This window comes from Bombina bombina, chromosome 2, assembly GCF_027579735.1.
Source record: "Bombina bombina isolate aBomBom1 chromosome 2, aBomBom1.pri, whole genome shotgun sequence".
NCBI classification, from domain to species: Eukaryota; Metazoa; Chordata; class Amphibia; order Anura; family Bombinatoridae; genus Bombina; species Bombina bombina.
Genome location: NC_069500.1, coordinates 1,034,849,823 through 1,034,863,113, shown reverse-complemented (window position 1 = coordinate 1,034,863,113; position 13,291 = coordinate 1,034,849,823).

The window sequence follows — 13,291 nt, the reverse complement described above, 5'->3', positions numbered from 1 at the left end:
CTACAAAGACAAGGAACTGATTTCACAAAGGGCAAGGGCCTTGAGAAATGTCACCCACGCAGGTATTCCACTCCAAATCTTCTCGGACCTGAGCCAAATAACGCTCCAGAAACGGAGGGACTTAAAGTTCATCACCAGCGTCCTCCAAAGACAGGGTGTCCCATATAAATGGGGTTTCCCGGTGAGCATTATTGCCACCAGGAATGGAAAACAAGCCACATACAGAATATCTTCTGACCTACCGACCTTTTGTGAGGTCTTGAATCTGGACATTCCACCTCCAGACCTGGGACCCGCACCGCATGATGAATAAAACACAGGAGAAAGTAACTATGCATATAAAATGGTGTAGATTGTGTTGAAACTTTGAATGTCTGCATTTCTGGGTTAGAGTTGCTGTATATTAGAATGTATAAGGATACCTAAGGCTTAGATATAGCGGCATATACTGACTCTTTATTAGCATGTGTACAACTAATAGATCATAACACTTAGAAACAGATTATTAATATAACAATCTACATAGTAGTAAGCTACGAACTGCCCATCCCTTGCACATAGTTACGAGACCCTAACAATCCCAAGCAAACTCACACTAGAATCAGCATAGTGAGATAGTTGTGACCCCAATCTGAATACACAGAGACAGCCCTCTGCTTGGATCTGTAACATTATAGAATTATAAAAAATGAACATTTAGCCAATATGGTAGATAGATGTAACAAGAATTCTAGAGGGAAAGTATTGTATATTGTTTAATCTCATTCCTTGGAACCTATACCTCAAAGATTTAAGAAATGTCGGGACTTATATCTACTTTTAAATAAGAGTTAATGTTGATGTTGAGACACAAAGTTATTATTGTTTGTATACCATTATATTACTATATTATGTTGAACCTTAATTCATTCTTGTATGTATATGTTTATGGGACTAAAATAGAATAGCAATCCTAAATTATCTATCTGAGCCCAGATGAAACTGGGCATCTGTGACCCTAATTATCTTGCACTTTTTCTTTTTCCACTAAGTAGTTTGGATGTGGGGATACTGACCCCACTTTCTGTTACCTGACACTTTACTTTACCCTTAACTGACTTGTCAGGTAAATTTACCCGCTCTAGGGTATTTCTAGCCTTATTTTTCCCTTTACTTATTACACACCGGAGGATACACAATTTCCTGATCCAGACTACTGATAAGTGCTCCACAAGGCGCAACTAATTTTATTATAGATCTCAGGTCCTTGTACTCCTCTTAATCTAAACTTCTCCACTCTTTCTTTCTTTTTTTTAACTTTCCCCCCTTTTTTTTTTTTTTTCCCCTTCTCCCTCATCCCAACTCATCCTTCCTAACTCTCCCCTCTATCATGCCTCCACACGTGACACATAACCTGTCAATTCTGACGCTTAACACAAAAGGACTGAACATTCCAGAAAAAAGATCACACCTAATGAAAGATGCTCAAAGACTGAAATGTGACATACTATTTTTGCAGGAAACCCACTTTAAGCGAAATAGAGAGCCGAGATGGCATTGCCCTAAATTTCCCACCACCTTTTTTGCCTCAGGGAACCAGAAAAAGAATGGAGTAGGGATAATGATTAAACACTCTTCCCCATGGGTTACTATCCAGGTGGAGAAAGATCCAGAGGGCAGATTTTTGATTCTCATAGGCAAGTTACACAATAGAACAGTAACCTTGGTCAATGTATACTCACCAAATCTTCATCAAAACAAATTTCTGAAGATCCTTACCAATAAAATTTTAGAGATAAGTAAAGGAGCTCTAATTATAGCAGGAGACCTCAATATACCACTAGACCCCCAATTAGACACATCAAGGTCTACTATCTCTATCACCAAGAGAGTGATCAGACAATGCAATAATCGGTTAGAGGGGTTAGCGGTACATGATGTGTGGCGAGTTTTACATCCCATGAAACAAGACTTCACCTTTTTTTCACACCCCCATAACCTCTTTACAAGAATAGATTACATACTTACAGACCAAAACACGCTGGCCCTAGTGACTGATGCACAGATACTCCCAATGACATGGTCTGACCACGCACCGGTAATATGCAAATTAAATTGGCCCACGATACCCACACAGCCATACATATGGAGATTTGATGATTTTATGCTCAGTAACCAGGTTCTTAAAACACATATAGATAACATACTGAAAGAGTACTTCCAACACAACTTGACACCAGATCTGCAAACTAGCACTATCTGGGAAGCGCATAAATGCGTTCTTAGAGGCGAACTCATGAAACAAAAATCCCAACTGGCTAAACAAGCCAGAATAAAATATAGCCTCCTTCTGTCTAAAATACAAGATCTGGAAAAACACCATAAAAAATCCCCAGCTAATAGCTTTCTTAAAACAGAACTTTTTCAAGCTAGAGAAGAATTGCAAAACTTACACTCCATAGAACACCAAAAGGCTGCTTTAAAGCTTCAACAGAGGTTCTATGAATACAGGGATAAACCCGGAAAACTTTTGGCAAGAGCGTTAAAAAGAGGGCAGCTAAAAGCACACGTACACACCATACTAGACAGAAAAGGGAAACCATGCACAAACAGTCCTGCAATAGCAGAGGTCCTAAAAACCTATTACAACCAATTATATAATATTCAAAATAAGGGAGACTCCCAGGGGGGTGGGAACAATAAAACCAACTCACTAGAAATAGACACTTATCTTAACTCGGTCAAGTTACCCTCCCTCACAAATGAAGAAGCAGGAGACCTAGAAGCACCTATTACCACTGAAGAAGTGGCCAGAACCATAGATGACTTACCATCAGGCAAGAGCCCGGGCCCCGATGGGTTCAGTGCCAAGTACTATAAACTGTATAAACACATCCTTGTTCCACAACTGACAACTCTGTTCAATGAGATAGGATTGACACAAGAATTCCCACCAACCATGTTATTAGCCCACATCACCACAATCCCAAAACCAGGGAAACCAGCAAACCGTCCTGAGAACTTCAGACCTATCTCGCTGCTAAATGTGGACTTAAAAATATTTGCCAAAGTCCTGTCCAACAGGTTGAACAGATTCCTACCAAAACTGGTATCACCGGATCAAGTCGGGTTTGTCCCGGGCCGTGAGGCTAGGGACAATACCATAAAAGCCTGCCTCCTAGTGAATTATGCCCAAAACAAAAATATCCCATCAATTTTGGTGTCAACCGACGCCGAGAAGGCCTTCGACAGGGTGAGTTGGCCTTTCATTAAGGCCACCCTGTCGAAGATGAACTTCGGACCCCATTTCATGAGCAAAGTTCTATCACTATACACTGTGCCCACGGCACAAATTAAGGTAAATAATATTCTATCTGAATCCTTCCATATCAACAACGGCACCCGACAGGGATGCCCGTTGTCTCCTCTACTTTTTGCCTTAACAATTGAGGTATTGGCGCAGAAAATTAGGGAAAATCAGAAAATATCAGGGATAAAGATAGGTCAAAAGGACCATGTACTATCGTTATATGCAGACGATGTTTTACTATCATTGTCTAACCCAGTTGTGTCCCTTCCAGAAGCCCTACGGGAATTTGAGGAATACGGTAAAGTGTCCAACTTCCAGCTAAACCAAAACAAATCAGAAATCTTAAACATAAATTTAACACAGAAAGATTTGCGCCAACTTACAGACACATGCCCATTAAGGTTACAAACCAGAACACTTAAATATCTGGGAATCAATATTACAGCATCTCCAGAATCTCTATTCGAGGCCAATTACACTCACCTACTACACTCAATCACTTGCGACTTATCCTCTTGGAAAAGCAAAAAAATTTCTTGGTTAGGCCGTATCGGCGTAATCAAAATGAACGTGCTCCCGCGAATCCTGTATTATCTGCAGACGCTCCCAATCCCTCTTCAAAAGAATTACTTACAGAAGTTGCAGAACACTCTAGAGGTCTATATATGGGGGGGAGGCAGACCAAGGGTAGCAAGAAACACACTGTATCAAGCAAAAGAAAGGGGTGGGTTGGGAATTCCCAATTTACTACAATATAGAAGAGCAATAGCCCTACAACACCAAATAGAATGGAGCATTAATCAAGAGCAGAAAACATGGGTACAGATTGGAAGGGTGATACTGGGTGTCGATAACGTAGGCTCCTTGGGGTGGATTTCTCCCAAAGCTAGACCTGAGGCGATTCTATCCTACACTATCACAAAAGAGTTCTTTACACAATGGGATAAGACCCTGCTGGAATTCCCCCACGTTTCCACGAATCCCTCACCACTGACCACATACACACAAAATCCAGACTTTCCCTTCACGATCACACAGAGACCCCAACTGAGTGGGACGCGACTGGACATGACAATATTTCACAGACTTCTCACAAACCACAAACTTAAGAGTTGGGAGGAACTAAATGACTCGGGCCTAGATATATCCTGGTATTTTTATATGCAACTCCGCCATTTCCTGGGGACATACAAACAGGCAAAACTCTTAACTAGGCAATTGACGATGCTAGAGAAACTTAGCTTACTCCCTGATAACCCGGGACACTTGATCACCATAATGTACCGAACATTAATGTCACCTGAGAGGTCCCCCCTACCAACTTTTGCAGGTCAATGGGGCAAAGAGCTGTCCTCGTGCCCCACGGACAATGAATGGAAAAAAATCTTTATCACTCACACAAAGGCCTCAGTGTCTGCTAAAACAATCGAGTCCAACTACAAGTACCTGTCGCGGTGGTACCTCACCCCCGCTAGGCTACAAAAGATCTACAGACAAACTGATGGGAAATGCTGGAGAGGTTGTGGGGAACAGGGGACCCTTTCGCACATATGGTGGAGCTGCCCATTAGTTGAGGCTTTTTGGAGGAATATTCTAGATAAGATAGAAAATACTTTACAGATCAAACTAAACAGGAGCCCCAACACTTTATTATTCCATAACCTCCTCAAAATTGCTGAAAAACCCAAGAGGCAACTCATATATACTGCTCAATAGCGCTAAGGCCCTAATTCCAAAAAATTGGAAAACCACAAACGTCCCCTCTATTTCAGATTGGTCGACATGGGTTAGCAGGAATCTACAGCTGGAACGTTATAGGTACTGGAGAGAGGATAGAATAGAAATACATGAATACATGCTGGAACTTTGGAAGTCCATGAACACCTAAACATACAGGCACAGAATATGTGGTCTATTAGTGAAATCTACCACTTACCACCTACCCTCCTACTGCTCCCCTTCCTTCCCCTACTATCCCCCCCCCCCCTTTTTTTTTTTTTTTTTTTTTCTCTCTCTTTTCTCTTTCTCTCTCTTCTTCTTCCAATTCCCCTTCCCTCCATCTCTCTTTTAAACTGACTTATACATCTATTTTTTCACATCTTTAGGTGTGCACTATAACACCAACAACTTGAAGAAAACTAATTTTTGTTCTTATTGACACTGTTTTGTAAAAGACTTGGAATTTATTTTGGCAAACATACAATAATATGTTAATTTTTGCTGCTGTACGAACAGTAGCGGGCTCACATTGTAACCAGAGCCAAGTCTGTCATATTCATATTTTTTGTGTTAATAAAGATTTATAAAACTAAAAAAAAAAAAAAAATAAAAAAAAAAAATGAGGATTTGACATATTTCTTAAAGGGATAGTCTATTCAAAATTAAACTCATGAATCAGAGCATGCAGTATTTATATACTTAAATATGTACTCCTATAATCTATTTAACTTCATTTTCATCTGTAATTTTGTAAAGCAGGAATGTTAGCTTAGGAATCTACCCATTTTGATTCTGCACATGGGGAGCGCTTGATGATTGGTGTCTAAATGTAGCCAACAATCAGCAAGTGCAACACAGGTACTGAAGAGTAAATGGAATGCCTCCTAAACTTAAATACATGATTAAAATAAGAAACAGATCAAAATTAAATTGATTATAAGTACATACTGTATGTAAGTTGATAGGAATTGAATGATTTATCTGATTCATAAAATTAATAAAAGTATTATTGTGAATAATACACTATCCTTTTAATTTAAAGTGACATAACACAAAAATGTTGTTCCATTATTTTGCTAAAACATATATATTTACAAGCAAATCTAATATAATTATATGTTTTATATAGGTCAAATATATATATACAATTATCATACATATATACATGTAGGTGAAGATTATTATTAGCTATAATTATATTTATATATGTATTGAGAATATACATAGCATCCCTGGGCAAAAGTTGCATTTGGAATAGGTAGATATAGGCTTGCATCGATTTTTCTATGTACATACATATTAATATTTCTATCAAAACATAGGTGCAAATACTGCTATACAAAGGACCAATAAATGTAGCATATATAATCTTATTTCTACATTGAAACACTCATAAATGTTTTTGTGATTTGCAATTTCAATGAGAAAAAGGTCTCAAAAAGCTTCTTTTTCCTTTTTTACACCTAGTTGAGCTGGGTGCAATATTTCTTAATGTATCGACAGCCTCCGACAGTGTATTAACGGTTAGCGCTTTCATTCGAAACCTGGTATAATTTATTGATTAATGGCTTCTATTACTTTCTATGGGACACAAAGATTTTTTCGGCTGCCGATATTGAGGTATAACACGCCATTGGAAGCAGTCGATAAACGATATTGCTTCCGACAGCATATTTAACGGTTTGCGAGTGCACGCAAACCTAATTACGGCTCAATGGAAGCGAGCTCAGAGTCTTTTATACTACCATTATAACAGTGGCTAGTAATGTTGTCTGCAGACTAAAGCCCAGATTGGCCCCTCCAAATAAGGCAAATGGTGTGTGGACTAAAAAGGGTGAAACTATAGCAACACAACACATATCTGTGACTACAAGGTCTTTACTCTCCCTTTAAGATCTAGCCCCTAGTCTTCAACTATTTTTAATGCATTTCTATAGGTAAAAGTTGATTAATCTTATCTCAAAGTGAGTGAGTAATACATCAGAGATGCAAAATAAAATATATTTCTAGTCTCTGATTAGTGAAGATGTTGAACACTAAACAAAGTTAAACTTTTAAAGCTGCATGAGGGGTGCAAGGAAATCAACCATGTAACACTGTGCTACAGAGTGCATTTTATCAATACAGTAAAATAAATACTAACCGCTAGATTTAGAGTTCTGCGGCCAAAGGGGTGCGTTAGCTACGCTTGCTTTTTTTTCCCCGAACCTTTTAAATACCGCTGGTAATTAAAGTTCACAGAAGGGCTGCGTTAGGCTCCAAAAAGGGAGCGTAGAGCATATTTACCGCCACTGCAACTCTAAATACCAGCGGTGCTTACGGACGCGGCCAGCTTCAAAAACGTGCTTGTGCACGATTCCCCCATAGGAAACAATGGGGCAGTTTGAGCTGAAAAAAAACCTAACACCTGCAAAAAAGCAGCGTTCAGCTCCTAACGCAGCCCCATTGTTTCCTATGAGGAAACACTTCCTAAGTCTGCACCTAACACCCTAACATGTACCCCATATTATTATTAACCCCTAATCTGCCGCTCCGTACACCGCCGCAACCTACATTATCCCTATGTACCCCTAATCTGCTGCCCCTAACACCGCCGACCCCTATATTATATTAATTAACCCCTAATCTGCCGCCACCCAACGTCGCCGCCACCTACCTACAATTATTAACCCCTAATCTGCTGACCGGACCTCACCGATACTATAATAAAGTTATTAACCCCCAATCCGCCTCACTCCCGCCTCAATAACCCTATAATAAATAGTATTAACCCCTAATCTGCCCTCCCTAACATCGCTGACACCTAACTTCAAGTATTAACCCCTAATCTGCCGACCTGACCTCACCGATACTCTAATAAATTTATTAACCCCTAAAGCTAAGTCTAACCCTAACACTAACACCCCCCTAAGTTAAATATAATTTTTATCTAACGAAATAAATTAACTCTTATTAAATAAATTATTCCTATTTAAAGCTAAATACTTACCTGTAAAATAAACCCTAATGTAGCTACAATATAAATTATAATTATATTGTAGCTATTTTAGGATTAATATTTATTTTACAGGTAACTTTGTATTTATTGTAACCAGGTACAATAGCTATTAAATAGTTAATAACTATTTAATAGCTACCCAGTTAAAATAATTAAAAAATTACCTGTAAAATAAATCCTAACCTAAGTTACAATTAAACTTAACACTACACTATCAATAAATTAATTAAATAAAATACCTACAAATAAATACAATTAAATAAACTAACTAAAGAACAAAAAATAAAAAAGAACTGTTACAAAAAATAAAAAAATAATTTACAAACATTTGAAAAATATTACAATTTTAAGCTAATTACACCTACTCTAAGCCCCCTAATAAAATAACAAAGCCCCCCAAAATAAAAAAAATGCCCTACCCTATTCTAAAATAAAAATAGAAAAGCTCTTTTAGCTTACCAGCCGTTAAAAGGGCCTTTTGCGGGGCATGCCCCAAAGAATTCTGCTTTTTTGCCTGTAAAAAAAACATACAATACCCCCCTCAACATTACAACCCACCACCCACATACCCCTAATCTAACCCAAACCCCCCTTAAATAAACCTAACACTAAGCCCCTGAAGATCATCCTACCTTGTCTTCACCACGCCGGGTATCACCGATCCGTCCAGAGGAGGCTCCGAAATCTTCATCCAAGCCCAAGCGGGGGCTGAAGAGGTCCATCATTGGGCTGAAGTCTTGATCCAAGCGGGCGCTGAAGAGGTCCATCATCGGGCTGAAGTCTTGATCCAAGCGGGCGCTGAAGAGGTCCATCATCGGGCTGAAGTCTTCTATCAAGCGGCATCTTCAATCTTCTTTCTTCCGGATCCATCTTCATCCCGCCGACGCGGAACATCCTTCCTGGTTCCTTTAAGGGATGTCATCCAAGATGGCGTCCCTCGAATTCCGATTGGCTGATAGGATTCTATCAGCCAATCGGAATTAAGGTAGGAAAATTCTGATTGGCTGATGGAATCAGCCAATCAGATTCAAGTTCAATCCGATTGGCTAATCCAATCAGCCAATCAGATTGAGCTCACATTCTATTGGCTGATCGGAACAGCCAATAGAATGCGAGCTCAATCTGATAAATAAATCAGCTCTTTTACCTGTAAAAAAAAAAATACAAACACCCCCCCAACAGTAAAAACCACCAGCCACACAACGAACCCCCCAAATAAAAACCTAATCTAAAAAACCTAAGCCCCCCATTGCCCTGAAAAGGGCATTTGGATGGGCATTGCCCTTAAAAGGGTATTTAGCTCTTTTTCAGCCCAAACCCTAATCTAAAATTAAAACCCACCCAAAAAACCCTTGAAAAAACATAACACTAATCGGCCAATAGGATTGAGCTTGCATTCTATTGGTTGATTGGAACAGCCAATATAATGCAAGATCAATCCAATTGGCTGTTTGGATCAGTCAATAGGATTGAAGCTCACTCCTATTGACTGATTGCATCAGCCAATAGGATTTTTTACCCTTTAATTCTATCAGCCAATATCTATCAGCCAATCGGAATTCAAGGGACACCATCTTAGATGACATAATTTAAAGGAACCTTCAGTGTACGGCTGGGCCCGTTTGAAGAGGATGCTCTGCGTCGGATGTCTTGAAGATGGAACCGCTCCACGTCGTAAGGATGAAGATAGAACATGCCGCCTGGATGAAGACTTCTGCCCCCCTGGAGGATGCCTTCTTGCCGCTTTGATGAAGACTTCTCCCGACTTTGTTGAGGACTTCTGCTTCTGCCCACTTGGATGAAGACTTCTCCCGACTTGATGAGGATGGATGTCCTGTCTTCAAAAACTATAAGTGGCTTTTCGGGGGTTAGTGTTAGGTTTTTTAAGGGTTTCTTGGGTGGGTTTTATTTTTAGCTTAGGGACTTTGGGCACAGAAAAAGAGCAATGGGGAGCTTAGGTTTTTTAAGTAGTTTTTTTTTGGGGGGGTTGTTTAAGTAGTTTTTTTTGGGGGGGGGTTGGTTGTGTGGGTGGTGTGTTTTACTGTTGGGGGGTTGTTAGTATTTTTTTTACAGGTAAAATAGCTGATTTCTTTGGGGCAGTGCCCCACAAAATGCCCTTTTAAGGGCTATTGGCAGTTTAGTTTAGGCTAGGTTTTTTTATTTTGGGGGGGGGGGCTTTTTTATTTTGATAGGGCTATGAGATTTGGTGTAATTAGTTTAAATATTTGATCATTTCATTTTTATTTTTTGTAATTTAGTGTTTATTTTTTTTCCGTAATTTAGTTAATTGTATTTAATCAATGTAATTTATTTAATTTTAGTGTAATGTTAGGTGTTCGTGTAAGACAGGTTAGGTTTTATTTTACAGGTAAATTTGTATTTATTTTAAGTAGATAGTTAGTAAATAGTTAATAACTATTTACTAACTAGTCTATCTAGTTAAAATAAATACAAACTTACCTGTAAAATAAAAATAAAACCTAAGCTAGCTACACTGTAACTATTAGTTATATTGTAGCTAGCTTAATGTTTATTTTATAGGTGAGTATTTAGTTTTAAATAGGAATTACTTAGTTAATGATAGTCATTTTTATTTAGATTTATTTTAATTATATTTAAGTTAGGGGTGTTAGGGATAGGTTTAGACTTAGGGTTAGGTTTAGGAGTTAATAACTTTAGTATAGTGATGGTGGTGAAATTGGGGGTGGCAGATTAGGGGTTAACAATATTAAACTAGTGTTTGCGATGTGGGAGTGCGGCGGTTTAGGGGTTAATATGTTTATTATAGTGGCGGCGATGTCCGGAGCGGCAGATTAGGGGTTCATAATTTTATTATAGTATTTGCAATGCGGGAGGCCCTCGGTTTACGGGTTAATAGGTAGTTTATGGGTGTTAGTGTACTTTGTAACACTTTAGTTATGAGTTTTATGGTACAGCTTTGTAGCGCAAAACCTATAACTATTGACTTTAGATGGCAGTACGAATCTTGTCGGTATAGGCTGTACCGCTCACTTTTTGGCCTCCCAGGCAAAACTCGTAATACTGGCACTATGGAAGTCCCATTGAAAAAGAAATTTTTGAAAGGTGCGGTAGTTACGTTGCGTTACGGCCAAAAAGATGTGTGGTAAAAAGTACAATACCCCCCAACATTAAAACCCATCACCCACACACCCATCCCTACTCTAAAACCCACCCAATCCCCCCTTAATAAAACCTAACACTAACCCCTTGCAGATCACCCTACCTTGAGAAGTCTTCACCCAACCAGGGCCGAAGTCCACAACGAAGCCGGGCGAAGTGGTCCTCCAGACGGGCAGAAGTCTTCATCCAAGCTGGCCAGAAGAGGTCCTCCAGACGGGCAGAAGTCTTCATCCAGACCGCATCTTCTATCTTCATCCATCCGGTGCGGAGTGGGGCCATCTTCAAGACATCCGACACTGAGCATCCTCTTCCATCGACGTCCATCTGAAGAATGAAGGTTCCTTTAAATGACATCATCCAAGATGGTGTCCCTTCAATTCCGATTGGCTGATAGAATTCTATCAGCCAATCGGAATTAAGGTAGAAAAAATCCTACTGGCTGATGCAATCAGCCAATAGGATTGAGCTCGCATTCTATTGGCTGATCCTCCGCGCCGGATGGATGAAGATAGAAGATGCCATCTGGATGAAGACTTCTGCCTGTCTGGAGGACCTCTTCTGGCCGGCTTGGATGAAGACTTCTGCCCATCTGGAGAACCACTTTGCTTGGCTTCGTTGAGGACTGCGGCCCGGTTGGGTGAAGACTTGTCAAGGTAGGATGATCTTCAAGGGGTTAGTGTTAGGTTTTATAAAGGGGAATTGGGTGTGTTTTAGAGTAGGGATGGGTGTGTGGGTGGTGGGTTTTAATGTTGGGGGGGTATTGTACTTTTTTTTACAGGTAAAAGAGCTGATTACTTTGGAGCAATGCCCCGCAAAAGGCCCTTTTAAGGGCTATTTGTAATTTAGTATAGGGTATGGATTTTTATTATTTTAGGGAGCTTTTTTATTTTATTAGGGGGATTAGATTATGTGTAATTAGTTTAAAAAAACTGTAATTATTTTATTATTTTCTGTATTTTAGTGTTTGTTTTTTTCGTACTTTAGATAATTGTATTTAATTGTATTTACTTGTACAGTAGTTAGTTTAGGGAATTAATTTAATTATAGTATAGTGTTAGGTGTAATTGTAATTTAGGATAGGTTTTATTTTACAGGTAAATTTGTCTTTATTTTAACTAGGTAGTTATTAAATAGTTAATAACTATTTAATAACTATTGTACCTAGTTAAAATAAATACAAAGTTGCCTGTAAAATAAAAATAACCCCTAAACTAGCTACAATGTAATTATTAGTTATATTGTAGCTATCTTAGGGTTTATTTTATAGGTAAGTATTTAGTTATAAATAGGAATAATTTAGTTAATGATAGTAATTTTATTTAGATTTATTAAAATTATATTTCAGTTAAGGGGTGTTAGGGTTAGACTTAGGTTTAGGGGTTAATACATTTAATATAGTGGCGGCGACGATGGGGTGGCAGATTAGGGGTTAATAAATGTAGGTAGGTGTTGGCGATGTTAGGGCAGCAGATTAGGGGTTAATAATATTTAACTAGTGTTTGCGATGTGGGAGTGCGGATGTTTAGGGGTTAATATATTTATTATAGTTGTGGCAATGTCTGGTTCAGCAGATTAGGGGTTAATTTTTTTTTTAGTGTTTGCGATGGGGGGGCCTCGGTTTAGGGGTTAATATGTAGTTTATGGGTGTTAGTGTACTTTTTAGCACTTTAGTTAAGCGTTTTATGCTACGGCGTTAGCCCATAAAACTCTTAACTACTGACTTTTAAATGCGGTACCATTCTTGACAGGAGAGGCTGTACAGCTCACTTTTTTGAAGACTCGTAATACTGGCGTTATGCAAGTCCCATTGAAAATATAGGATACGCAATTGACGTAAGTGGATTTGCGGTATTTTCGAGTCTGACCAGAAAAGTGAGCGGTACACCTGTACCTGCAAGACTCGTAATACCAGTGGTAGGAAAAAAGCAGCGTTGGGACCTCTCAACATTGCTTTTTAAGGCTAACGCACAACTCATAATCTAGCCATGAGGTTTTTAGTTGTATCAGACTATTCATTATTTGGTTCTATGTATGTCAATGTTTTTGTTATTTCAATGTTATAAACATGGTTCTTTTATTTATTTATTTTGAGACATGGCTCATGCCGAATACAAAATTATCCTGTCTAAAAACCTTATTAAAAG